Source organism: Trichosurus vulpecula, chromosome 1 (assembly GCF_011100635.1).
Source record: "Trichosurus vulpecula isolate mTriVul1 chromosome 1, mTriVul1.pri, whole genome shotgun sequence".
NCBI lineage: Eukaryota > Metazoa > Chordata > Mammalia > Diprotodontia > Phalangeridae > Trichosurus > Trichosurus vulpecula.
Window position 1 is genome coordinate 196,359,834 of NC_050573.1, and position 25,199 is coordinate 196,385,032.

Consider the following 25,199-nt stretch of genomic DNA (forward strand, 5'->3'; position numbering starts at 1 on the left):
AACTATTTTTGGATCCTATATTTTCATATCCTATAACCACAGGTGTCTTTCCCTCAAGTAAACAAACTCATGAGATTTTGGGGAGGATTTAATTTAAATATCATACAATCCATTAACATGTGAACTTAACACATATACTTTTCTAGTTGTGTTAATAACATCTTATGTTTTGTACCCTCCATTAAACTGCCGTTCCCATGCCTTTTTTTTTTTTTTTTTTTTGACATAAAGGTACTGTGGGTTCTCCAGGCCAGCACATGACCCCTGTCTGTGCCAGTGGAGTGAAAATTCTGGCAGATCTCACCTGAATGGCTATGGGCTCAGGGATATACTCTTTCTGTCCTAGACCATCCTAGTTAACCTTGAAGAGGCTCATCATCAGATGACTGGCGATTAGGTTATGTCTTGTTGGCCAAAGAAATTAATGAAAGCCATCTCCCTAAGTACAACAATGGGTAGAGTTGAACTCAGGTCTTCTTGATTGAGTCCCATGTTATTCACTGTACCATCCTATTGCCTAAAGCACATATTATCATTGGTTTAACTTTTTTTTTTAAGAAAACTTACAGATGAATATCACATTGCTTACTGTCTTAGGGAGGGAGAGAATTTGGAACTCAAAATTTAAAAAAAAATGAATGTTGTTTTTACATGTAATTGGGAAAAATAAACTATTAAAATAAACTTACAGATGAGGAAATTTAGATTGGGAGAAGTAGTGTCACTCAGGATTAGAATCCAGGTTTTCCCTTCATCCATTGCCCATTGTATGATGTCATGTTAAAGAAAAAATATATAGATCTTCTTGGTTATATGTTGCTGCCCTTTTCTCCTTTCCCTCAACTCTCACCACAGAGGATATGAAGCCATTAATCTATTGCTAGCCACATTCTGAACTCTGCCTCAGCTCTGCTAGAATAACAAAAAACCAGGGGTTTTGCCTCTAGAAAGGAGGGGGCCGGGAGAATTTTGCAATGATCTATTGTACTACACTGTGGCCAGGACTTGTGTATAAATGCTTCACAAGGGAAGGAGCAAGTCCTGGGGAGTAGCTGGGATTTCAAGGGGGAAATCTCTAGGCCATGAAATAGATATGATTAAAGCCACATAGGAATTTTGGATATGGCTTACCCAGTGCCCTTGTTAAGTAGTCAGCTAGAGCAGAAAGGTTTTTTTGTTTCATGCATATTGGAAGGTTTTTGCATTATTGATGTGGCCCCTATGGAGAGCATCCATTGAGGCAACTTCCTGACTTCTCAGACCTGGCTGATTCTCCCTCTATGCTGGACACCTATGTCTCCATGGAGAAAAAGAGAGACAAGGGAAGTCCTTGGCACTCACCTGAATCAGAACTATTAAAACATATCCTAAGCTCTGTTTGACAACTGTATTCTTAAAAGCTAAGTAAACCTTCTTTTGTACTCCTTGCCTGTGTTGTCAGTAATTCACGTTGCCCTAGATACTTGAAGTTAGAACTGCTATTAACAGCCCTTCACCACACATGCAAAGAGTTTGTGATATTTCTTCTCTCTGCTGCGGCCAGGTGATTGTTATCTGTCCTCAGAGGGAATGCTGGTCTCCCTCCTGAAAGACAAGTTGGAGAGATGTGATGAATGCTTTTCCATTCCCCAGATATCAGGGAGAATGAAATGTTCCTTTTTTTTTTTTAAAGTGGAAAAAGGGCATTATTGTGAAAACTAAGGAAAAAAAGGATTGGAAGAGGCAGAGGGGGGAATCCTAATCTCTGTCAGGAGGTTGGAAGGTGGAAGAATGTGACACAGAGTTTGAGAAAGGGAAGAAATAAAGATGACAACATTTGGAATGAGGAAGTTCTTTGCCTAGAGAAGGGAGGAGCTGCTTGTCCTTCTGAGAGTGATGAGGCAGATTCACAGGTTAGCTCAGGTAAGAGTTCCTCTCAAAAGAGTCAGAGGAAGGAAAGACAAGTGATGATGGTTGGTGACTTCCTGCTGGAGATGTGGTATAGAGACAGCTAGACATAAGCCTAATAATAACAGAGGGATCTGCTTCTTTTCTGGGTTATGTCTCTTGATGTGACATGTCAAACCTCATGTCTGCCACCTCCTTGTGGCTGTTCATGGGTGCACAGACAATACTGTGGAAAGGAGCCTAAACACTGCTAAGGATAATAAAGTCTTGGCTAAGAGATGAAGGAAAATCTTAGGACAGATGAGTGTTTTCATTCTTGCCACTGACTGAAAGCAAGGGCTTCAGAAAAGAAAAACGGATTTGGGGTTAATAAGATGCTGTCTGAAAATATGGATACCTGGATGATCTGGAGCAAAGCTTAAAGTAGAAGAATGCTGGGCTCTTGGCCAGTTATGGAGTGCACCTAATAAGAGTTGGACAGATTATATTTACCTAGAGGTTTATAAATCTAATCAAAATGGCTTTAAAAAAAAAGGAAGGAGGAGGGAAAAAAACTGCCTCTAAATTGCTTCCAATTAGATACCATAGTGCTGGGGTGGGGAACCTGTGGCCCCCCCTCCATAGTGATAACTTAGACAAGCAGCTACAGCCACGCAGAAATACATTAGAAACAAAATCCAAGAAAGTAGTCACCGATAAAACCCATGGACCACACAAAAAGGCTACACGCAGTATGAGTAACATGCAGGGTGAGCTTATAGCTCATAACCCAAGGAAACAAATTGGATATTCCTGAGACTTGGTGGGAGAGAATTCCTGACAGAAATATGAATCTGGAAGAATGTACCTTATTCAAAAGAAACAAGTAAAAGCATTGCATTACAACATCATATACTTCTTTGAGGAAATTTAGGAACCAGAGGGGTAAGTTTTGCAGGTCTTATTAAGCTAAAGAGTGATGGAAGTAGGAACAGAAGTTGTCATCATCCTAAGTTTATCTCTCTATCTCTCTATCTATATTCCATAGAGCTCTTAGGCAAAGAGAAAAAATAGATGAGTTGAGAAAATGGATTACAAGCCTGGCTTGGAGGCATGATTCAATAGTAATGGGAGAACTTCGCATTATTTTGAAATCTGGAGCTTTCTGCTGAAAGCAAAGTGGCTAATAATTCTTTGGCTTACTTTTAGTGATGATTTCATCTGTCAAATGTGGAGAAACCAATGATCTATTTATTACCAAGAAAGAGAAACTAGTTGCTGGGGTGGAAATGATGGGAACCAAGGGGGTGATAAAGGAGAGGAAAGCTGGGTATAGTCTGATATCCGTTTTAGGCTTTGGGAGAGCAGATTTCAAAAGGATAAGTAGGATCCTGTGGCCTAAAATTCTCCAGGGAAAGATGGCCAGGAAGAATGGGAATCCCTCAGGAAGACAATTCTGAAAACAAATAAACAATTCCTGTGAATAGAAAATAGGAAGAATCTTCTAAAGGGACCAAGAAGAAAATAAAGGGAATTCATACTACTGTTTAGGTGTTAAGACATGTACAGAAAATGGAAGAAAGAGCAGAGAATGGATGTTGAATATAAGAGTTTGGCATAGCCCTAGAGTGGTAGGAGTTCTAAATCTTATAAGTAGCCAAGGGTGATGAGGGAAGCTAAGGATAGCAAAATGAAGATTTTTTTTTTTTGCTGTAACAAAAGAGGCCTGTGACTGGTGGTTATCGTGGACAGGTCAGTGCATTGAATGGTAGAATGAAAGTGGCACTGCTCAAATCCCTTCCAGCTCTAGGTCTTTGGTTCCAGGTTTTAATTCGCTTCTATTTTCTCTGATAGAGAGTACACTCTTTGGATTGTAAAGGACAGGACAAAAATGGCTAATAGGGAGTTCATACTCACAGTAAGGAGGGTAATAAGAGAGCACTTAGTTGACTTTGATGAGCTCATCATCAGGTCCAAATGTACTGCATCTGGGGACACTAAAAGAACTGGTGAATTTCGTTACTGAGCAGCTATTAGTGATCTTTGCAAAGTCATGGAGAGACTAGCAAAAGTGTGCGGCAAGACTAGACTAGGGCACATGTCTCAGCTTCCAAAAAAGGAGAGTGAGCATGGAGTCTCCATATCAGAGGCCAGTGAACTTGATTTCTATTCTTGTCAGAATTCTAGGATGTCATTAAAGGGATGATTAGTGAACATCCGGTAAAGAAAGTCACGATTACAAAGGACTAGCATGATTTTGTCAAGTTAATTTAACTTCATTTCCTTTTTTTTTGAAAAGGTGACTAAGACTGGCAAAATCAGGGGATTGTTGTAAATAAAGTTTGCCTAGATCTTAGCGAAACATCTGATAAACATCTGATAAAATCTCTCGAGCTTTTCTTTTGGAACGCACAGTAGTATGGTTAGGTAGATTCAAAAATTGGTTAAATGGTTGGGCTATGACAGTAGTCATTAATGGGGCTTTAACAGAGCCCCATTTAATAGGATCAAATACAAACTCCTCTATTTGGTGTGACAAGCCTTTTGAACCCTCGTTCCACTCTACTCTTCTAGCCTTCTTATACATTAAATCGTTTCATGTGTTCTATAGTTCAGTCAAACTGGTTTTTGTGCTGTTCCTCACACATGACTTTTCCTGCCTCCATGCCTTTGCATAGTCTATCCCAAGGTTTGGAATTTGCTCCCTTACTCCACTTCTTATAGTCCCAAGCTAATTTTTTAATTAAATTTTATTTCTTTTACCTCTGGAGATGGGTAGGATGCTTTATCATTGACCCTCTGGAGTCATGGTTGATCAGATTAGGGGTTTCAAAGTTATTTATTCTTATAGTGTGTTTACTGTATGTCTTTTTCTGCTCACTTCACTCTGTATCTGTTTGTATAAGTCTCAAATTTCATCAAAATTATCTCCATCTGTCTCCATTTCTTATAACATAGTAGCATTCCATTATGTTCATATACCATCGTTTGTTTAGCCATTCCTTAATTGACGGGCACCTTCTTAGTTTCCCCTTCTTTGCCACCACAGATAATATTTTTATACATATGAGTCCTTTTCTTCTTTCTTTCATCTCTTATAGCCCTAGTAGTATTGTTGAGTCACAGAGTATGACTTTAGGGGCATGATTCCATATTACTTTTTTTTAAAAAAACTGGACCAGTTCATTTTGTATTAACGTGAATCCCATGTTATTTCCAATGTTCAGCTCAGACACCTCCCAAATGAAGCCTTTGTGAAGGAATGAAATGAAATGAAGCCTAATATTCCCTTTATTTTCCCTCAGCAGCTAATTCTACTCCCTGTCACCTTGCATTTTGTATATGTACTTCATTTGTTTACATGTTTTCTTTTCTGGTAGCATATTACTTGCATCAGGGAGAGACTGTTTCATTTCTGCCTCGGTCACCCAGCTGCTCGGCTTTGCCTTCCTCAGTAGTCCATGGGTCGGAGGGCCAAGGCTAGAGCAGAGACTTGAATATTTCGCTCATTTCTCAGGACCAAGTTAAGAGTCTAGAAGCAAGAGGAAGAACCAGGATTCTGCTGAATTCATCCCCTGGCTCTTAATAACTACATGTTGATTGTGTTTCACATGTTTCTTCATCCATTCACTGGCTGAGGAGGCTGTAGCCCTGTGATAATCTGCTCTAGTCAGATCACATGTGGGGGATTGTGTTCAATTCTGGTTTCCACATTTTAGGAAGGAAATAGCTAGAGAATGTCCACAGAATGCTGGTCTGCATGGTTACAAGTTGAAGTAACTTTGGTCTTGTTTATCCTGAAGAAGATGGATATTGCAGTGAACTCCACTCTGAATTAGTGTGACCATTTCTAAATAGATGTTTTCAGTCAGTCATCAAGATCACAGTGATTCTGTCACAGAAACAGCAATGGAGCTATAGTGGGAAGAGTACTAGAGTTGAAAGTCAGAAGACTCAGGTCATGACTCTGCCTCTTATTGGCTCTGAGTGAACTTGGGTAAATCTTTGAACCTCAGTTTCCTCATCTCTCAAGTGACTGATTCAGGATTGTTATAATAAAATGCTTTTGTCAACCAATAAAGCCCTAACTTCTTTAGAACTCCCATAAAATCTAGGAGAATGATTGATGACCTTTAGCAACACCTTAAATCCTTAGTGTAGGAATGTTAGGAAAACCTTCAGAACCCACTCTAATAATGTCTGTAATGATGACATTTCAGGCACCATTGTATGAGATTGGAGAGGTGTTCCTTATTTATTTATAGCTAATTAATTAATTTTTAGTTTTCAACATTCATTTACACAAGATTTTGAGTTCCAAATTTTCTCCCCATCTCTCCCCTCCCCCACCCCAAGATGGCTTGCATTCTGATTACCTGTTCCCTCAGTCTGCTCTCCCTTCTCTCACCCCCTCCCCCATTCTCTTTCCCCCTACTCTTGTAGGGCTGGATAGATTTCTATACCTCATTGCCTGTGTATCTTATTTCCCAGTTGCATGTAAAAACAATTTTTAACATTTGTTTTTAAAATTTTGAGTTCTAAATTCTTTGGAAAGATGTTTTTGAGCAGGCAGTTCTGCTTGATGTCTCTTAAATTGCAACACATTAATTACTTATGTACATATTGGTGAGGGAAAGGGGATGAATGAACCAGCAATTCTCTCTGAGTAATGAGAATTAGTTATAGGATAAAAAACATAAATATGTTAGAAGGAATAGTATCAGACAAAATTGAGGCTTAAATTTATAAGGGCTTTTCTGTGTGTATTTGCCCCTTATGGCTGTATTTCACCTTGCTTAGCCTCAAGAGATCCATCTTGGAGAGTTGGGAGTGGATCATTGCATGTGTGCGGGGTCGTAGGGAAGAGAAATTATCTTCCTCCAGGCAGAAGGAATATGTTCGATATTCTAGTCTGGTAGTTTAGCTCTGTAAGCCCTGCAAGGTGTGATAAGATCCATTTCAGGTGTTTTTTGGAATCTAGGAACAATAGAAGAGGCTTAAAGACTTCTCTGTTCTCTTGCGAGATGTCTTGTGTTTTGAGGTTTGGATTTAGTTAGAAACATTTTAAAAACAGTGAAACTTTACTTTTTATAGAAAACCATTTTGTGGCTTAATAGGTCACAGTGGCCAGAAACATGATCCATTTATTCTACCTGACCTTTTCTTTCATTTTCTTCTACTTTTTCTCCTTTCCTAGAAATTTCTCTTCCCTTCTTAATCTATAAGTTTTTTGTTCTTATGTCTCCTCTCACTTCCAGATAACAAATCTTTGATTTTTTTTTTTAAAGTTAAGCACAATTCCATTGCATGGTTCCTTAATTACCTGTTAATTCTTTCCTGTTTATGCCCTAAAGCAAATTCCTGGTTATTGTCTGCCTGGAATGGAACTCTTGGGATGAAATAGTTGTCGTTTTAATCCTGCTTCCCTCAGCACTTCATAGGAAGGGCAATTGCTCTCCCTGGAGGATGAATGGTTCGCTTTTTTTCTGGGTAGCTGAAAATGGAAACTTCTTTTTAATTACCAATGTCTCTCTTTCTAAATGTCTTTCTATCTTGCTCTGTCCTTTTGCTCCAGGCTTTTTTATTACCTAATTCTCCTCAAATGTACCTGGGCCATTCCCCCCACCTCAATCTCTGCCACCCTAGGTATGTTAAATTGTATTTTTTAAAAACCATTTTAACTTTTCTATGCCTTACCTTCACAATGTTAAATTCTTTTCAGATTTCACTAATAGGTTCAAGTTAGTAGTCAAGAGTACTTTGTTTCATTTTTTTTAAGACTTTTGTTGGGATTGTTGTCACATTGGTTATCTCCTGTTTTACTTTTAGCCTTAACTATCCTAGTAAATATTATAATTTATTACCCTTGTGAATTTTTGTCATTTCATGGCCTAACTGGTAATTGACAATTACTGTAGGATTCTTTTTAGAAAAGTTTAGTAAATCTGTTTGATGGATGGAATGAAGAGTCCCATTCACCTTCTTTGCCCCCTTCATTTGGTCCCTTCCAGTGCCCCTCATGCTGCATTCCTGACTGCCCACAACAAGGAGAAGCAGGACTATGGCAGGCATCTGCTTTGTTTCATTCACCTTGATGGTAAAACAAGGCCATTCTGGTCTTAAAAGCAGCAGAGAATCCCACTTCTCTGGGTTGCCATCGGAGAAAACAAAGCTAATGATAACAAGTAGCCTTTATGCAGTGCCTTCTGCGTGTCAGGCGCCATGCTAAGCACTTTACAAGTATCACCTCCTTGATCTTCACAGTAATCCTGCATGGTGAATGCTGTTGTTATCTCCATTTTACAGTTGAGGAAACCAAGGCAAACAGAGGTTAGGTGACTTGGTCAAGGTCACACAGCTGTTAAATATCTAAGGCTGGATTTGAACTCCGGTCTTCCTGACCGCAGGCCCAGCATTTTATCTGTTGTGCCACTTAACTGTCTCAGATTCTGACATAATTCCCAATGTACTCATAAATGGCTTCGCTTTTTTTGCTGTTTGTTTGATGATGCCTTTTTTTTTTTTTGAGCAGCCATTTAAAAAATGCTATCCCCCTTACCACAGAACCCCACCTTAAAACTAAGAAAAATTCAACCAGAACTGAATGATTTTGGGACTTTGGAGACATCATATTCAGTGTTCTGAACCCTAGCACTTAGCCCAGAGCCTGGCACACATAGTAAGCACTTAATGTTTGTTAAGTGACTGTCATCATTTACCAAGAGAATGGAGTGGTGTTTCAGCCTTTCAGGATCAGGATTGGTTGTTGGATTTCATCTGAGTTAGTACTTTACAATTAGTACTTTAATTTACTTTGTTGTAGACGTTGTTCTCCAGGTTTCACTTTCTTTACTCTGCTTTAGTTTACATGGGTCTTGTGTTTGTGTTTCTCATTTCTTAGAGTAATATTCCATTATATTCACATACCATAATTTGTTTAGCCATTCCCTAATGGGCACTCATTTTGTTTCTAGTTTTTTGATACCACAAAAATGCTTATTTTAATATTTTATTTGTGCTTTTCCCTCTAAGCAGCTATGTAACATTCTTTTTCCCTTTTTCTTCTTTTTTCCAAAAGATTATCTTTTTGGGTAAACATGAAAAGCCTTACTACTTTTGCCACATGGAGGGTTCTTTCAAGTGTGTCTTCCTGATAGTCACAGATGCAATGCAGCCATTGCTGGGAGGTGAAGTACCCAGCTAAGTGAGAGTTAACAGTGAAGTTTTGCCCTTCTAGGAAAGAAACAAGTGAGTCCTAGGTGTTTCTACTTTAGGCAAAACAGAATGAATGACTTAGTTTGATACTTGGCTGCAGCAGAAAGGCAATGACACCATGAAATTATTCACTCAACTGAAGGATTTGGCCAGGAGGGTGAAGGTTTGGGAGAACAAGGGAAGAACCATATCTTAGGTTATTCATTTTAATTTATTTGGATTCACTTCTGCTGTTAGAAAAGATTTTGCTTGTAATGGCTTAGGTTAGCCACATGAGGGTACTCTTGAGTTTTCAAGGGGATCAGAGAGGGTGATTAATACCTGAAAAAATTTTTCCCCTCCAAATAAATACTGAACTATTAAAATGATCATTTTGATTTTAATAAGCCATTAGTAAAAGGTTTAGACTATTTAACAAAGCAGAATAGCAAAATGCCTGTAGTTTGACTAAGCATAGCTCTGTGATGAGTAGATCGCTGCTGTGCCTTTTTTTGGTAGTGAAAAGTACTGAAAGAGCCTAGTTATCTTTTTGGATATTCTTTCTTCTCACACTAAGGATCATAGACTTAGAGATGGAAACGGGCCTTGGTGTTAGAGTAGATAGAACTCTGGGCCTGGAGGCAGGAAAACCTGAATTCAGATCTGTCCTCAGATATTTAATAGGTATGTGATCCATGGTAAGTCACTTGACCTTTGTCTCTTGCAGTTTCCTTGAATGTAAAATGGAGACCATAGTAGCATTTGCCTCTTTGGCAGTTGTGAGTATTAAGTGAGATACTATTTGTAAAAATGCCTTGCACATAGCAGTTATGTAATAAATGCTAGTTTCCTTCCCTTTGAACTCATAGCATCATAGATTTAGAACTGAAAGGGACCTCAGAAGTAATTTGAGTCCAACCTTCTCACATTCCAGATGAGGAAGCTGAGGCCTAGAAAAGTTAAGCGACTTGCCCAAAGTCGCCTAGCTAGTTTCTGAAGTGGGATTTGAGCTCAGATCTTCCTGATTCCAAGTTCAGTGCTCTTTCAACTATACCAGACTGTCTCAACTCATCTCTTTTAACCTTGTTGTTTTACCAAGTGAAAATTGAAGTAGAGAAAACAAGTGCCTTGGTCAAGGTCTTACTGCTAGTTAGGGAAGGGGCCAGATTCAAACCCAGGTCCTTTGACTATGAATTCAGGGTTCCTTTTCTATCACACCATACTTTTTCTTAGCCCTGACTCTTGTTATCCTCCCCTTCTTGTTGGAGACAAAATAGGCAAGGAGAGAACAGAGAGAGAGATGTTAAATTGATAGTTTACAAATATTTCAAGTATTAGAATCCCTTTTGAAATGGCAATTGTGTGGACTCTCATGTGATAGATGTACTATTTAGTATCATTGATTTGGGATGAATATCCTTTTATAAATTCAGCAATGCATTTACATTTGTCAATCAAAACAGCTTCTGCATTTGAGATGTAAGTAATGCAGATATATGCATGACATTATTCAGTATGGAAGGCTTGTTTGCTTATTTATTTTACTGAGTCATCGCATATTTTGTTGGAGCTAAATAAAGAATGTAATGATAAATCTTAATGTGAATATGGATTCAGAGATACCTTACAATAATTTAACTTTACTGCCCACAGTATGAGAAATGCTGTTAGAATGTATTGTTCTGCCACTCTTTGGTTTTAGCAAATATACTAAAATTGGAAAGATAAGAGGGAAGAATAGCATTTTCCTCCTGGTGCAAGCGTGGCAGGAAATTTGAAATGTTCTAGTCTCTCCCTCTTCACAAACCAAATGTAATTTTTTTCTATTGAACTCTCTTTGTAATTATACACATTTGTGATACTAATTTTGTGTTTAAGAAGATGGAGTGGTCACACAAATAAGGGAATGGGGGTAGAGGGGTGGGGCATAACAACTGATAGACAGCCCTCATGTTTCCCTGCTTTCCTTAATAGTGGCAAGAGAAAGGAAGGAAGGTACCCAGCAACATTGAGTAGATCCTCCATGGCAAACTTTTGGAATGAACGACATGGATAAGAGTTATCCAGGATAGGCCTGGACATGGTTGGGGTTCTTGGAGAGAATAGTTGGACCAGGTGGCTTCTGAAGTTCCTTCTAACTCTAGGTATGTGGCCCTGCAATCCACATATTGTTAATGAGATCACAGATTTATTTGTATATTTGTGTGCATGTCTTATCCCTTCTACTAGGTCTGCAAAGTCTTTGGGGTTATAGAACAGTGTTTTACATATCTTTGTATTTCCCCTTAGTGTGTAGCACAGTGCCTTGGACTCAGTGAGTATGGGATAAATGTGTGCTTGTTTTAAAATTATTTCTTGACTTTCTAAGAGACAGTAAGGATGGCTTTGAAATTCTGAAAGAGATAAATCCAGGGTAATCTAACAGGGGTGGGGAACTTGCTGCCTGGAGGCCACAAGCGGCCGTCTGAATTTGACTGAATCCAAACTTCACAGAACAAATCCCCAAAAGGATTTGTTCTGTAAAACTTGGACTCAGTCAAAAGGCTGCACACAAGGACCTAGAAGGCTACAGGTTTCCCACCCCTGACTAGCATCTTTTGTTGACACTTCATTGTAACGCAAAACAAGAAACAGTTATTGTTTTGTGGGCAATAAAGAGAGAAAGAATCCTGAGTTAAATGGGATCGGGAAGTATAGGAGCTCATGGTATAAAGGGAAAGCTACTTTTTAAGTCTGATCAGTTACCAAATAATAGCTTTAGTTAGCTTTTATCTTAGTGTAGTCCAGTGTCATTGTGATAATACTTGTGAACAACTGAGACTGAAAGAGACCTGCTCAACTCTGTTTTGTGGTTGATTTGTTAGAAAACTAGACTACATAATATCACAAAACTGCGTGTGTGTGTGTGTGTGTGTGTGTGTGTGTGTGTGTGTGTGTGTGTGTAAGTAATGTACAGGAAGAATGCACCAAAAAAGAGGCTAGGATGTCTTGTTGCTTTGTAGCTGTTGATGCTCTTTGGGAAATGTTCTCTGCTGTTTAAAAAAATTCTCTACTAAGCAACCATTTTGGGGAAGAGTGCTGGGGACATAGAGTTTAACTTTTCCTATGAAGTTAATTAAGCATGGCATTTGAGAAGATAGTCTAAATTTTTGGGTGCCATACCACTTAAAACTTTTAAAAATACATCCTGCTGTTTGTATGTAATCGAAATAGGGCTGACCCTAAGTAAAATTATGAAATCAGTGAAACATTTCTGAGTCTTTTTCTTTCTCTGGTCCTTCAGCTCTCTTAAGGAGATTTGTGCCTACCTAGCCTTCCTCTTCTGATCACCCTTCTTCTGACCCTCTTTAGTTAAATTCCATATATTTGTGAATTGTGTATATGTAGCAACAACAATGAAAAAACCCCTCAGCCTTTTATAAAGATTTTGATGACTTTTGTCAGTGTTCTGGCTCTTCCTTGGTGCCATTCAGGGTGACCTTCCTTGCCTTTGTCCCTAGAGTTTTAACCTTTAAAAGCTTTTTAACCCTTGTCTGCTGATTATGCCAGAACGGTAGCCACCACCCTCCCGACCTCCTTCGGTCTCTTACTCCGTTTAGCTCGCTGGTCACAGAGGTCGGCTGTGTTGGATCTCATTACTATTTCTCACTTCTGCTGTCACCACTGCAATTGCACGCTCTGGTCTGGCATCCCTTATTATCTCTGTTTTTCTTCATTATTGCCCCATCTGCCACACATTACAGATCACAAGAAGAGATTTTCTAGGGTTTATTTGTAAACCGTTTCCTTTACAAGTGTATACATTCATTAATAATATATCTGGGTAAAGGAATTAGAAGAGCATATATAGGAAAACTATTCACTCCCAGAGCGGAACTAGCCAGTCCTAGAACTTGGGCTTTCTAATCTGATTGTTTAAATTTTCTCAGCCCCATCTCAAGATTCATGATCTTCTTTAGACTGGGAAGGAGCCACTGCATGGGGATGCTCTAAGAGAATAATTCCCTTCCATCTCTGAACACCTCCCTTCCCCCCCCCCCCCCCCCCCACTATGGGATGCCTTTGCCTACATTTGATAGATTGAGTTCACCTCATCACTCAGTAATTCCAAACTCACACTAAAACCTTCTTCAGGAAGACTTTTCATTGTTAGCAGATTTTTGTGTTATCTACCCACATTTCTAAATGATCATCTGTTACTTAATTTTCCAAACCAATGACAAGACAAGGAAATACAAACAGGTAATATTCCCATCATTTTTTGATCCTACCACTATAAGTGTATATTGCAAAGAATACAAGCACTGAAAAATATGCAGAGATAAGTTCATTTGTGAGCTATTTGTACCTGCTCATTTACCATTTTGTTACTTTTTCCAAAGCTGTTTATGTCTTGAGGATCTCCTTAGCCCTCATGTGTGTGTAAATATATGTATATGATATAAATATACAGTACATAATATAAATATATATGTATGTAATTGAAATATATAGTGTTTTGCAGACCTTAAAGTTCTGTATATCAGCCGAAGCAATGAGGCACTCTGAAGGAGATAGAGGAAGCATCTTGTGCCAAGCAAGGCAAACCCACCCCTAACCTCCCTTTATACACTAACGGAGATAGCCCACGACCCTGAACCTAAGATCCTTGGGAATAGCAGGAAGCCTCTACAGTTTCCCCCAGTTGTGAGTACTTTCTTTTCTGAGATTACCTTCCATCTACTCAAATGAGATAGAGATAAATGAGGTAATATATGTAAAATGTTTTGCAAACCTTAAAGTACTATGTCAGTGGTGGTTATCATCATTGTCATCACCACCATCATCACTGTATTTATCTTGTATGTATCTAGTTGTTTACGTGTTGTCTGCTCTGTTAGGATGTGAGCTTCTCAAGGGCAGGGACTTTGCGTCTTTCTTTGTATCCTTTATGTCTGGCATAGTGCCTGGCACTTAGTAGGTGCTTAATGAAAGCCTATTTGATTTGTCTGTTTTTTTTTCCTTCTGACATCTCCTTTAGAGTAAACATGACTAATAAGGCTAAATTTTTAAATCCACTTGATGTTTTCTGAAACAGAATTTCATTTTTAATGAACTTCTTTCTGATACAACTTTGTCAGAATTCTACATCTTGCCCCAGAAATTGTCAGAGTTGTTTTTAAATAAAAGCACATATATCAGTTGTGCATATTTTAACTGTGTTAGTCATAGTGATCAGTTATTCTCTAAAGCACTCCCAGAGCTTGTAATTCAAATTTATTCTGTTTGTCTTTGCAAAGAGCATATGAAGCCCTTGGGTTCTAACAAGAAAACATTACTTAAATTAAGTGTTTTCACTGAAATCCAGACTTTTCAGAATTTGTTGTCTTTAATTAGTTTACCAAATCTTAAGAGAATTTTTCAATTTTTCCTTTTTTTTTTAAAAAAAAATTTATCCAGTGTTTTACTCTACTGTAGAACTAACCTACTAATCTGAATAACTCTTATTTTACTCTTTCTCTTCTTTATCTCCCCCCCAACCCTTTGTTCCTTTTATCATTTCAATACTTTTTTTAAAGGTTAGTCTTTTCCTTTTAAACTCCTGGGGAAACTTAGTTCATTTTTGGACTACTCTCATTATTATTAGGAAATTTTCCCTTATGTCAAACTGACATCTGCTTCCCTGAAACTTCAACACATTTGTTTTTTTAGTTCTGCCCTCTGTGGTAAAGCAGAATAAATCTAATTCAATCCTTCAGACATTTGAAAACTACAGTCATATTCTCTAAGTTTTCTCTAGGTTAAACATTCCCAGTTTCTTGAATGGATTCCTTTCAATCAATGTATTAAGTCTATTGGGCAACAGTAAAGAGAGAATATTATTTTTTGAAGGAAGGAATTACTCTACCTTTAAGATTGACCCTAACATATAAGCCAAGAGCTTGGGGAGCCTTTTTTGCAGTGGCTTAAGTTTAAATTATTTGTTCCTACGTTATCAGTCAGCTAGTAAACCCTTTTCCTACATAATATTTAAACTATAACTATAGGCTTGCTCTTTCATAGTTCTCTTATTTCCTCACAATTCTTATCTTTAAATTACCTTATTCTCCCCAGTTTTCGTCTTTAAAAAATCAGCCACATCTGAGCACTTAGTTTCCCATATTTCCTAGGCTTCCATCCAATCCTTTTATCCTTTTATTAATGGCTGAATAAATTGGTAAGAAGAAATTGACCCTCTTCTTGACTAAGCAACTGGAGCTGCTTAGGTTGTGTCTCCGTCTGTTCATGTGTCATTCTGCCTTTATAAACTAGAGTGGGAAGTAGAGAAAATCTAAAGTCCTAGTAGTCCCTGACTTACTCAATTTATGAATGACAAGCATATGAATTTATGAATGAGTGATATACCTCTATGCCCGCACTTTCTTCTTCTGAGTCTGCATAACAACTCTACTGCTTCTGTTGAGTCTTTCGCCAAAAAGAGACATTATTTTTAGACACTCATCTACCTCCTTTATTCACTTGAGCCCTGCTGAAAATTCAGCTGGAGAAATTTTTAGAGGATCTGCCTTTTGTCTACCATTTCTGATGCCTACTTTCACCCAATAAACCCTGCAGGGAATTCAGGAAAATTAGCATATAGATCGTGCTGAGACTATATACTTCCCAACCATTGTATTCTCAGTCATGGATATGGTTTTTGTTCTGTGCTAGAGGCAGTAGGGAGGGAAAACTGCTGACTGGCCAGCAAATGGTTGTTATCATTGTTAAGTCATTTCTAAGTGACACAGATGGCCAGCTTCTGCTTTTCTTTAAAGTACACTGGTATATTTGTCTTATTGAATAGGTGAAATCCCTCTTGCTTTAACTTTGCTTGAAGAGTTTATTCACTGGATACTGTTTGGCTACAAAGTTGGCCTTGGGCCCTTTACTGCCCTTTAGAATTTGTTCTTGAGATGTAGTAATTGATCTGTTAGTGTGAGTATTGATTTGACTTCTGAGTTACTATTTTAGGTAGCAGATGAGAAGCTATGAGTAGCTGATGGGTAATAGGAGTCATTGGTTTTTTAACTCTCAGTCAGATCCCCCGATCTGTTTACTTAATGCTTTATTTGCTTTTCCTCTTGTTCATCTTTTATTCTAACCAGGAAAAAAAATTAAGTAACTTGGAGTAATTAGGAAAAAAGTTCATCAGAGTAGATTCCCCCCGCCCCTCTTATTGTAACTTATTTGAGTATATTATACTCTTTATAAAGACACCTCAAGGGAAAACAATCCTTGATGGGAATCAGTTAAAGTGTCAAATTATAGTGTATGGGCTGTAAGCAGTGGCTGGTGAATTAATAAGTTCTCACAAACCTGCCTTTCTGTTGTTGGGATAAATAGGTCAGGTACAAGTTTCAATCTGAGATTTTCCACATTTTTTAAACAATCCAGAATAAAATGGGGCCATAAATAAGAGGCTTTAGATGAGGAATCAACTTTTTAAACTGAAAGTGTTTAAATTGTTCCTTTCAGTCCCCTCCTTTGCTAATCTTTTTTGTCATTAAAATTTTCTTTCTCTGCTGCTCCCCCTCTTCTTGAAAAACCCCAATCAATATACATGATTACAGACACATGGTATCTGTAAGGACTAACTTTGATAGACTTAACTCCTCTCATCAATGCAAGGTTCAAAGACAGCTCCAAAAGACTCATGATGGAAAAACCTGTGCACATCCAGAGAAAGAATTATGGAGTCTAAATGCAGATGGAGGCAAACTATTTGCTCTTTTTTTTCCTTCTTTGGTTTTGTTTCTCCATTCTCATGATTCATTCTATTGGTTATAATTCTTGTTTACAACTGGACTATTATATAAATAAGTTCAATGTGAAGGGAAATCTAGAACCTACATTAGATTATGTGCCATCTTGTGGGGGAGTGGGGAGGAGAGGGAGGGAGGGAAATTTTGGAACCCAAAAACCTGTGGAACTGAATGTTGTAAGCTAAAAATAAAAATATATTTAAAAAAAAGAAAGAAAAAAGACTCCAAACCTTTAAGTTACAATTTCCTTTCAATAATTAGTCTCATTAAAATTTGTTTTTATCAATTTAATTCTTGATTCTTTTGGGAGTACCACGTAACAGTCACGAAATCCTCCTTTTTCATTTTGAATTATAAATTTTATTTTTCAATTAACAAGCATTTGTTTTCTCTTCCTCTCACCTCCATTGAAAGGAAGAATAATCAGTGAACATTTAACATTCTGCTAAATACTGGGGATACAAAGAAAGGCAAAAGTTAATTCCTGCTCTCAAAGAGGTGACAGTCTAATGGGGAAGATAGTGTGTAAGCTATGTGCCAACAAGATAGCATACAGGATAAATTGGAGATAATCATCTAAAGGAAAGCATTAGAATTAAGGGGGATTGGGAAAAGGCTTCCTGTAGAAGGTAGGGTTCTCCTTGGGACTTGAAAGAAGCTAGGGAAGCCATGGAGAAGAGATGAAGAGAAAGTCCCAAATGTGGGAGACAGCCAGTGAAAATGCCCAGGGTTGGGAGAGGGAGTGTATTGTGTAGGGATCAAGGAGATCGGTGCCACTGGAACGAAGGATACGTTGGATGGGGAGTGAGTAAAGATGTTAGAAAGACAAAAAAAAAAAAAACAAAACCACAAAATCTGGAAAGGTAGGAAGGAAACTGATTATGAAGGACTTTGGACATCAAATAGAGGATTTTATATTTGATCCTGGAGGGTGATAGTAACCCACTGGAGTTTTTTGAGTAAGGGTGTGTCTGTAACTTGGTCAGATCTGTGCTTTACAAAGATCACTTTTACAACTGAATAGGGGATAGAAGTAATGGGGAGAGTCTTGTCGCCAGGAGATCAGCTTGCTGGCTATTGCAATAGTCCAGGCGTGGGGTAATGACAAAACCTTCATCCTCTTCTTTGCATGGCAGTCTCTGTAGCAGTATGTGTGGGCTGTACCATAGGGTTTAGGTTACTGAGATGATTTGGTGGGGTCAGTAAAATGAGTCATGTAAAGTGTATTGCTTAGAGGGACTAAGTATGGGTCTGACATCTAGTAGGTTGGGCAACTTTTCATTATTCACATTATTTTTATATGGTACTTTCAGGTTTCCAAAGTGCTTTTCTCAGACCAGCCCTGGGAGGCAAGTTCCAAAGCTGAAAGCTTCTTGTTGGGTTAATCCCCCTTTGCCCCTCATTAATGGATGGGCAAACTGAGGCCCAAGGCTATACAACAAATTTCAGAACCAGTGCTAGAATACAGCTGTTTGGTCTGTATTCAGAGCTCTTTCCATGATGCCCTGTTTCTGGACTTGCTCCAATAGAATATAAGTCACTGTCTTTTTTTTTTTTTTCAGTCAAAGTGACATAAATTATTCCTCAGTTGAGGTGAATGGACAAGAGGCTTTTTGCTAGATGATATCACTCCTAAATGTGGGGATTTGAGAATTACAGATGCCTCCTTTTCAGTATCAGCGCTTTAAAAGCAGTGCTATTTACAGCTCACCATAGCTTCCTTGACTCCCCCCTAAGGCAAAGGGGAATTGACAGTAACTTGCTTGACAAGCCTGCAGAGAGCTAAATACTTCTCATTAGCCAGGTGCTAGTGCTGCCTTGTTACAGGAATGTCACTGCTGGGCCTGTGACTTTGTGCAGCTAGGCTCTGCTTAGGGTGCCTTCACTGTGATTCTCTGATGGCCTTTTAAGGAGAATTTGTCCAAAGCAGGTAGGAGAGTAGAAAGAAATAGACTATTGAGTATTCTTTTAACTCCAAACTAGAGAGTATATTGAAGGGCCTACAGGATAAATGAGATTGTACCAAGTGCTCTGATGGCTAGATGTACAGGTTGTTTGCTTTGGTTGAACAAGGTGACTTCTGACCTCCTTTCCAACTCTATAATTTTGGGATTGTAGAGAAGGCACTGTTTCAAGTGATAATCATTTGTCAGATATATTGTAAGGGGTACTCTAATTCAAGTAAAAATTGAACTAGAAGACCTCTGCAGTGTCAGCTGGGCCTCACTTGTTGCGGTTGCCACTTGTGCGGGTGAAGGCGCTGGTGAAGGCGGACCCAGAGGTGACACTCATGGCCAGGAAGCCATTTTCATCCTGGCTTAAGCTGCAGAACTGTTTGTGGAGACAATTGCAAGAGATGCCTAATTCTGTGCCCAACAAGGGAAAAGGAAAACTTTCCAGAGGAAGGACCTGGATAATGCAATAGAAGCTGTGGATGAACTTTTTTTTTTTTAGAAGGCACTTTGGACTGAGCTGCATGCACTCTGCAGATCCTGGAGTTTCTTCTTGAATTCCTTCATTCTTCCACCTGCATTTTAGAAGGCTTCAACTGTGTCTGAACACTGTCCTAAAAAGACTGTTTTCTAGGGGAACACTGTCTGTTATTCCAGCCTGTTCCTCTATTTCCTATTGTCCTAGTGATCTCTGAAAGGATATTAGCCCAAGAATAGGCCGGTCTATAATCTCAACTCCTGGCTTTTTTGGGCAAGTTTCACTGCTGCCTGTGTCTGCCTGTGATGGGGTTGGTTCCACACCCGTTCCCTGCAGAGAGCGAGATGAAGGAATTTTTCTTGGTAAAGATGCCTTTTGAAAAATGAAGCACAAAATAAAGATGTCTAGACCGAAAAAAAAATTCTATTCTGGGATTCTATGTTCTTGTTAATTAGATGAGGGGAAAATGGCCAAAATGTCACCAAAATATATACAGACAGTAAATGTTAATCACCTGCTTTGTGCCAGGAACATGATAAACATGATCTCTCTCTCTCTCTCTCTCTCTCTCTCTCTCTCTCTCTCTCTGTCTCTCTCTTTCCCTCTTTCCTCCCCCTCCCTCCCCCCTTCCCCTCCCCCTCTTTCCCTCTCTGACACTCCCTCTCTCCCCTGTCCCCCTCCTCTCCTCCCTTTCCCTGTCCCCCCTTCTCTCTCTCTGTCTCACCTGTATTCTCTTTTTTCTCAGACATGTGCTTTATTCATTCATGTTTTTCATTTTTTTCTTTAAATAATGTTTATTAAACAAGGATTTGTTTTCTCTTTCCTACCTCACTCCCAATTTAAAAGAAAAAAGAATAACAAAAGCCCTGCAGGAAATATGCATAGTCAAACAAAACAAATTCATACATTGTCCGTGGCCAAAATGTATTTCTCAGTCTGCATCCTTCCTGAATCCATCACCTCTCTGTTAGGAGGTGGACACTATAGATCAGCAGTCCTCTGGAATCATGGTTGCTCATTTCATCCATTAAAGATTAAGTCCTTCATAGTACAATAGCTATTTATTATAACCTATTATATGTAAAGCCTCCCTTGCCATATCTAGATATGTTGGTTACCCTGCATTTTCAGGGGTTACAGAGGCTTCTAGTGGAGCCTACAAAATTTGAAAGTTTTAAGGTATAGTCTGTCCAGCTTTTTGAAGTACAGAGAGGTTGATCAGAGGGTAGTGATTTTTTTTTTTTTGCCTAAGTCAACCCATGAAATAACTCTTAGACTTGTGTTTTCACAGTAATGGTGGCAAAGTGGCAAGAAAAAGGGGCAGAAGATGGAAAAGAAACACTTTTTTAAAAAGTTAGTTTGCAAATAGTTAATTAATGGTTATTTTCAATGAGTAATCTCAATCCAAAAATCTAGTTGCCATACTATTAGAAGATCTGAATCATAGCCATGTTTACATTATTGCTTTAACTGAAACCAGAAAACAAGAAGTCACAGCTAAATGGAAGTCTGACTGGCAGACTCTTCTCAAAGACATGACAAAAGGAATTGGTGACATTGGTTTCATTATATACTCATAAGCAATAAGCAGCATAGTGGAAATGTGAAAAAGATTGGGTCTACTTTGCCAAAGTGTAAAAATAAAGTGGATGAAAACCTTCTATTGCCTAGATTATGATCTATAGTTAGATCTGTAGTCATTCTGTGCGTCTACACTGGGCAAGTACTTTGCCTGGAGGATGAGCTAGGCCTGGGGTTAAATACGTAGGTGATCAAACTTGATTGCACCTGTAAAATTGGACAGTGATTTCAAGGATCACCCATGCCTTGCTTCTGTTGTGGCAAAATCCCATGTCTTTAACTCCAATAATATGGTGAGAATGTGTGGTTGTTAACTATGAACTTTCATTGTCACAGAAGAGTTAAAATGACAACCTAACAGAGGAGGAAAAGATATGTGATGAGTATAGACAGGCTATACCCTGTTCTCAACTTTGATGCCTGTAAGAAGTGGCATAAAAAACAATATCAAGATTATGTATGACTGGAGCAGGAAGGGCCAGTGATAGAGGGTGAAGAAAACTCATTTTTTTCTTTTTTTTTTTAAATATAAGCCATCTTGGAGGGGGGGGGAGGGTAGAAATGGGGAGAAAATTTGTAATTCAAAATGTTGTGAAAATCAATGCTGAAAACCAAATATGTTAATAATTGCATTAAATTATTATATTGGTTTTCAGCATTGATTTTCACAAAAGTTTGAATTACAAATTTTTTCCCCATTTCTACCCTCCCCCCACTCCAAGATGGCGTATATTCTGGTTGCCCTGTTCCCCAGTCAGCCCTCCCATCTGTCACCCCACTCCCCTCCCATCCCCCTTTCCTTTCTTCTCTTGTAGGGCAAGATAAATTTCTATGCCCCATTGCCTGTGTATCTTATTTCCTAGTTGCATGCAAAAACTTTTTTTTGTTGTTGTTGTTTTTGAACATCTGTTTTTAAAACTTTGAGTTCCAAATTCTCTCCCCTCTTCCCTCCCCACCCACCCTCCCTAAGAAGGCAAGAAATTCAACATAGGCCACATGCGTATCATTATGTAAAACCCTTCCACAATACTCATGTTGTAAAAGATTAACTATGTTTTGCCCCTTCCTAACCTATCCCCCTTTATTGAATTTTCTCCCTTGACCCTGTCCCTTTTCGAAAATGTTTGTTTTTTATTACCTCCTCCCCCTGTCTGCCCTCCCCTTCTATCATCCCCCCTTTTTTATCTTCTTCCTCCTGAAAACTCATTTTTTAAAGGAGAGAGTAGATCTTTTTAAAACTGCAGTGAACAAAATGCCTGTTCAAATTTGCAAATCATTCATTCATTTAATGACTACATGTTAAATGCCCATGAGGTATACAGAGAACACTGTCCAAGGTGCCAGAGAGATAGACGATTATAAGGCACTTTCCTTGGCCTTATTTAGAGTAATGTTCTAATGGGGATAAGACACAAACATATCATGTATTTAGATATGTAAAAGAGCTGTGATTTCATGGGTGTAGAGAACTTAACTCTGTTGAAAACCTCCACCAGCAAATTACAACCTGAGAATAAATTTTAGGGAGTAGCTTGACCAGTTTCATGCAGCTAGAAAGTATCAGAAGCAGGTTGCCTCTATCATGTATTAGGATATATTATAGTTAAAGATCATAAGACTAGGACATTGGCATGTGAAGAAAGGGAGGAAGGCTATTCTAAGTATGAACAAAGATAAAGGTAAGGTAAAAATCAGCCAAATTATTTCCTCATTCAATAAACTCAGTCTCTATCTGCTGTTTTCTTTCCTGTTGCCTACAAACATGTCCAGGTTTCACCCATCTTTAAAAAAGCTCCACTTGATCTGTCATCTCCCTCAAGCTTTTGCCCTATATCTTTCCAACCCTTTCAACAGTTATATACAGTCTTTGAACTTTGCTTCCTCACCTCTCACTCACCTTTCAGCCCTTTGCAGTCTAGCTTCACATGTCGTCATCCTACTAAAACTACTCTTTCCAAAGTCACTAATGATGTGTTGGTTGCAGTAATCAAATCCACTGCCTTTTTCCCAGTCCTAATCCTTCTGGATTTTTCCAGCATTTGACCATGATAATTCTCTCCTCCTTAGTCTTTTCTTCTCTCTGAATTTTTGTGACCCTATTTTCTCTTGGTTCTTCTCCTTACTTTGGTTAGGTGGCACAAGGAACAGAGCACTGGACTTAGAGTTAAGAACACCTGAGTTCAAATCCTGCCTCAGATACTTCCTAGCTGTGTGATCATGAGCAGGTTATTTTGAGCAACAATTTCCTCCTGGAAATGGAGATAATAGTAGCACCTACCTGGAAGGTTTGTTGTGAGGTCCAAATGAGATAACATGGAAAGGACTTTTCAAACCTTATAAAGTGCTATATAAATGCTATCATTCCTTTTAGTGTTGCTGTTACTACTATCACCACTGCCCCAACCCCCTGCCCTCATTCCTGCCTATTCTTTATTGGTATCAGTCTCTTGCCTTCTAACTGTGGGTGTACCCCAAGGCTCTGCCCTTGGTCTCTCTACTCTTTTTTGATGTGTTCATCCTCTCCCCTGGGTTCAGTTATCTTGTCTACACAGATGACTCCCAGAGCCAATTCTCCTCCCTTTCCAATTTTGTTTCTGCTTTACCAGTTGCCTAGTGCACATTTTCAGTTGAGTGTCCTGTGGGCATCTCAAACCTAACATGTCCAAAACAGAACTCACCATCTTGTTCTTTTCTCCCTATCTTAACCTCCCTGTTTCTGTCAAGTGTATTGTTATGTTTCCAACTACTCAGTTTTGCAGCCTTGGAGTCATCCTTGTCTCCTGACTCTCCCTCATTCCACGCATCCTTTCTACTGAAAAATCTTGTTGATTCTACCCCTACCACATTTCTTGCATATGTCACCTTCTTTGTACTCAGAGCCACCAACCTGAGTTCATGTCCTCATTGTCACTTAACGGGACTATTCAAAGGGTCTCTAAATTGATCTATTTTTCTTAAAGTGTCTCCGTTCCCCAGTGTCCTTGTAGCTGCCAAAGTGGTATTCCTAAAACCAAGGTCTGACCGTGTCACTTTCCTGTTTAGTAACCTCCAGTCACTGTTGCTTCAGGGACCAAATGTGAATTCTCTCTTTAGTTTGACAAGTACAGCCTTTTACAGCCTGGTTCCCATCTGCCTTTCTAGGTTTATTACATATAGCTTAACTTCATAATAATACTATAGCCACGCTGACCCTCTTCCATGATACTCCACCTCTACTTTTTACACCAAGGATGCTACCCCCTCCTTACTTCAGCTGCTTAGAATCAATCCTCTAGCTCACTTCATTTTTTTATTTTTATTTTTTGGAGACATTTGGGATTAAGTTACTTGCCCAGGGTCACTCAGCTAGTAAGTGACTGAGGACGGATTTGAACTCAGGTTCTCCTGAGTCCAGGGCTGGTGCTCTATTCACTGCACCACCTAGCTGTCCCTTGGTAGTTTCAAAGCCCTTTTGAAGTGCTACCTCCTGCATGAGGCTTTTCCTGTTTACCTCAGTTGCAAATGCCACCTTTGAAATTATCTTGTATTTTTTTGTCTCTATTTTACATTTATAAATATATGTTCATATTGTTACCCCTGACAGAATATGAAGTACTTGAGGGCAGGAAACTTTCATTTGTATTCCTAGTCCTTAGGAATGTAGGAAGTGCTTAATAAGTACTCTTGATTTATTGAAATCCACCTTGTTTATATTGGTATGTGTTCAAGGAATGTATGTCATTATTGATTGAAATTTGTATTTTTTTTTCTTGACCATTAGGAGAAAACTGTGGAAATCTCCTTCAGTATAGCTATAGGTTATATCCTTACTATTAGAAAATAATTTCTTTTTCTTAGGAACCTAATGTGAAATTGACATGCCCACTTTTCTTTCCACAAAACACTTTCTTTAATTTGTCATTTGACAGGTGACGGTAAGAGGAATGTCTTGTGAATGAAGGTGGCAGGTAAAAGAAAGCCATAGTAGACAAGATCGTGTAATGTGCATTGTATTGATTCAGTGTTTAAATAATTAAGTAGAAGGACTGTGGGAGATGGCATTTTTTTATAGCATAACCTGTTTTGTTACAGAAAGGTAAGCAAGAACGAAGTCTGCCTTTGAATGAACTTCTGCAATAGCATCCAGGTAGTTTGTATTGAAAAAAGGTTTTGGGGACTAGGAGATATCTCACTTATGCCATCATCTGTACAAAGGAAAAAAAATGGACAGTTTTATGTCTATATTTTTGGCTTTTATTTAAGAATGTTATTGAAAAACATGTGCTTGCAATTAATCAATTGCATAAATCAATTAATCCTACATTTCTTAGCCCTCTCTTTTTCTTGGTTCTTTTGTATGGATCATCT

At 38.6% G+C, this 25,199-nt stretch overlaps 1 protein-coding gene and 1 pseudogene across 3 annotated transcripts in view; both read left to right on the forward strand.

Annotated features, from left to right (window-relative positions):
* The window catches only part of SLC66A2 (solute carrier family 66 member 2), a 167,132-nt gene that overhangs the window by 43,779 nt on the left and 98,154 nt on the right, over positions 1-25,199 (forward strand). The window lies entirely within an intron of this gene.
* On the forward strand, positions 1,876-19,312 carry LOC118855287 (annotated as a pseudogene).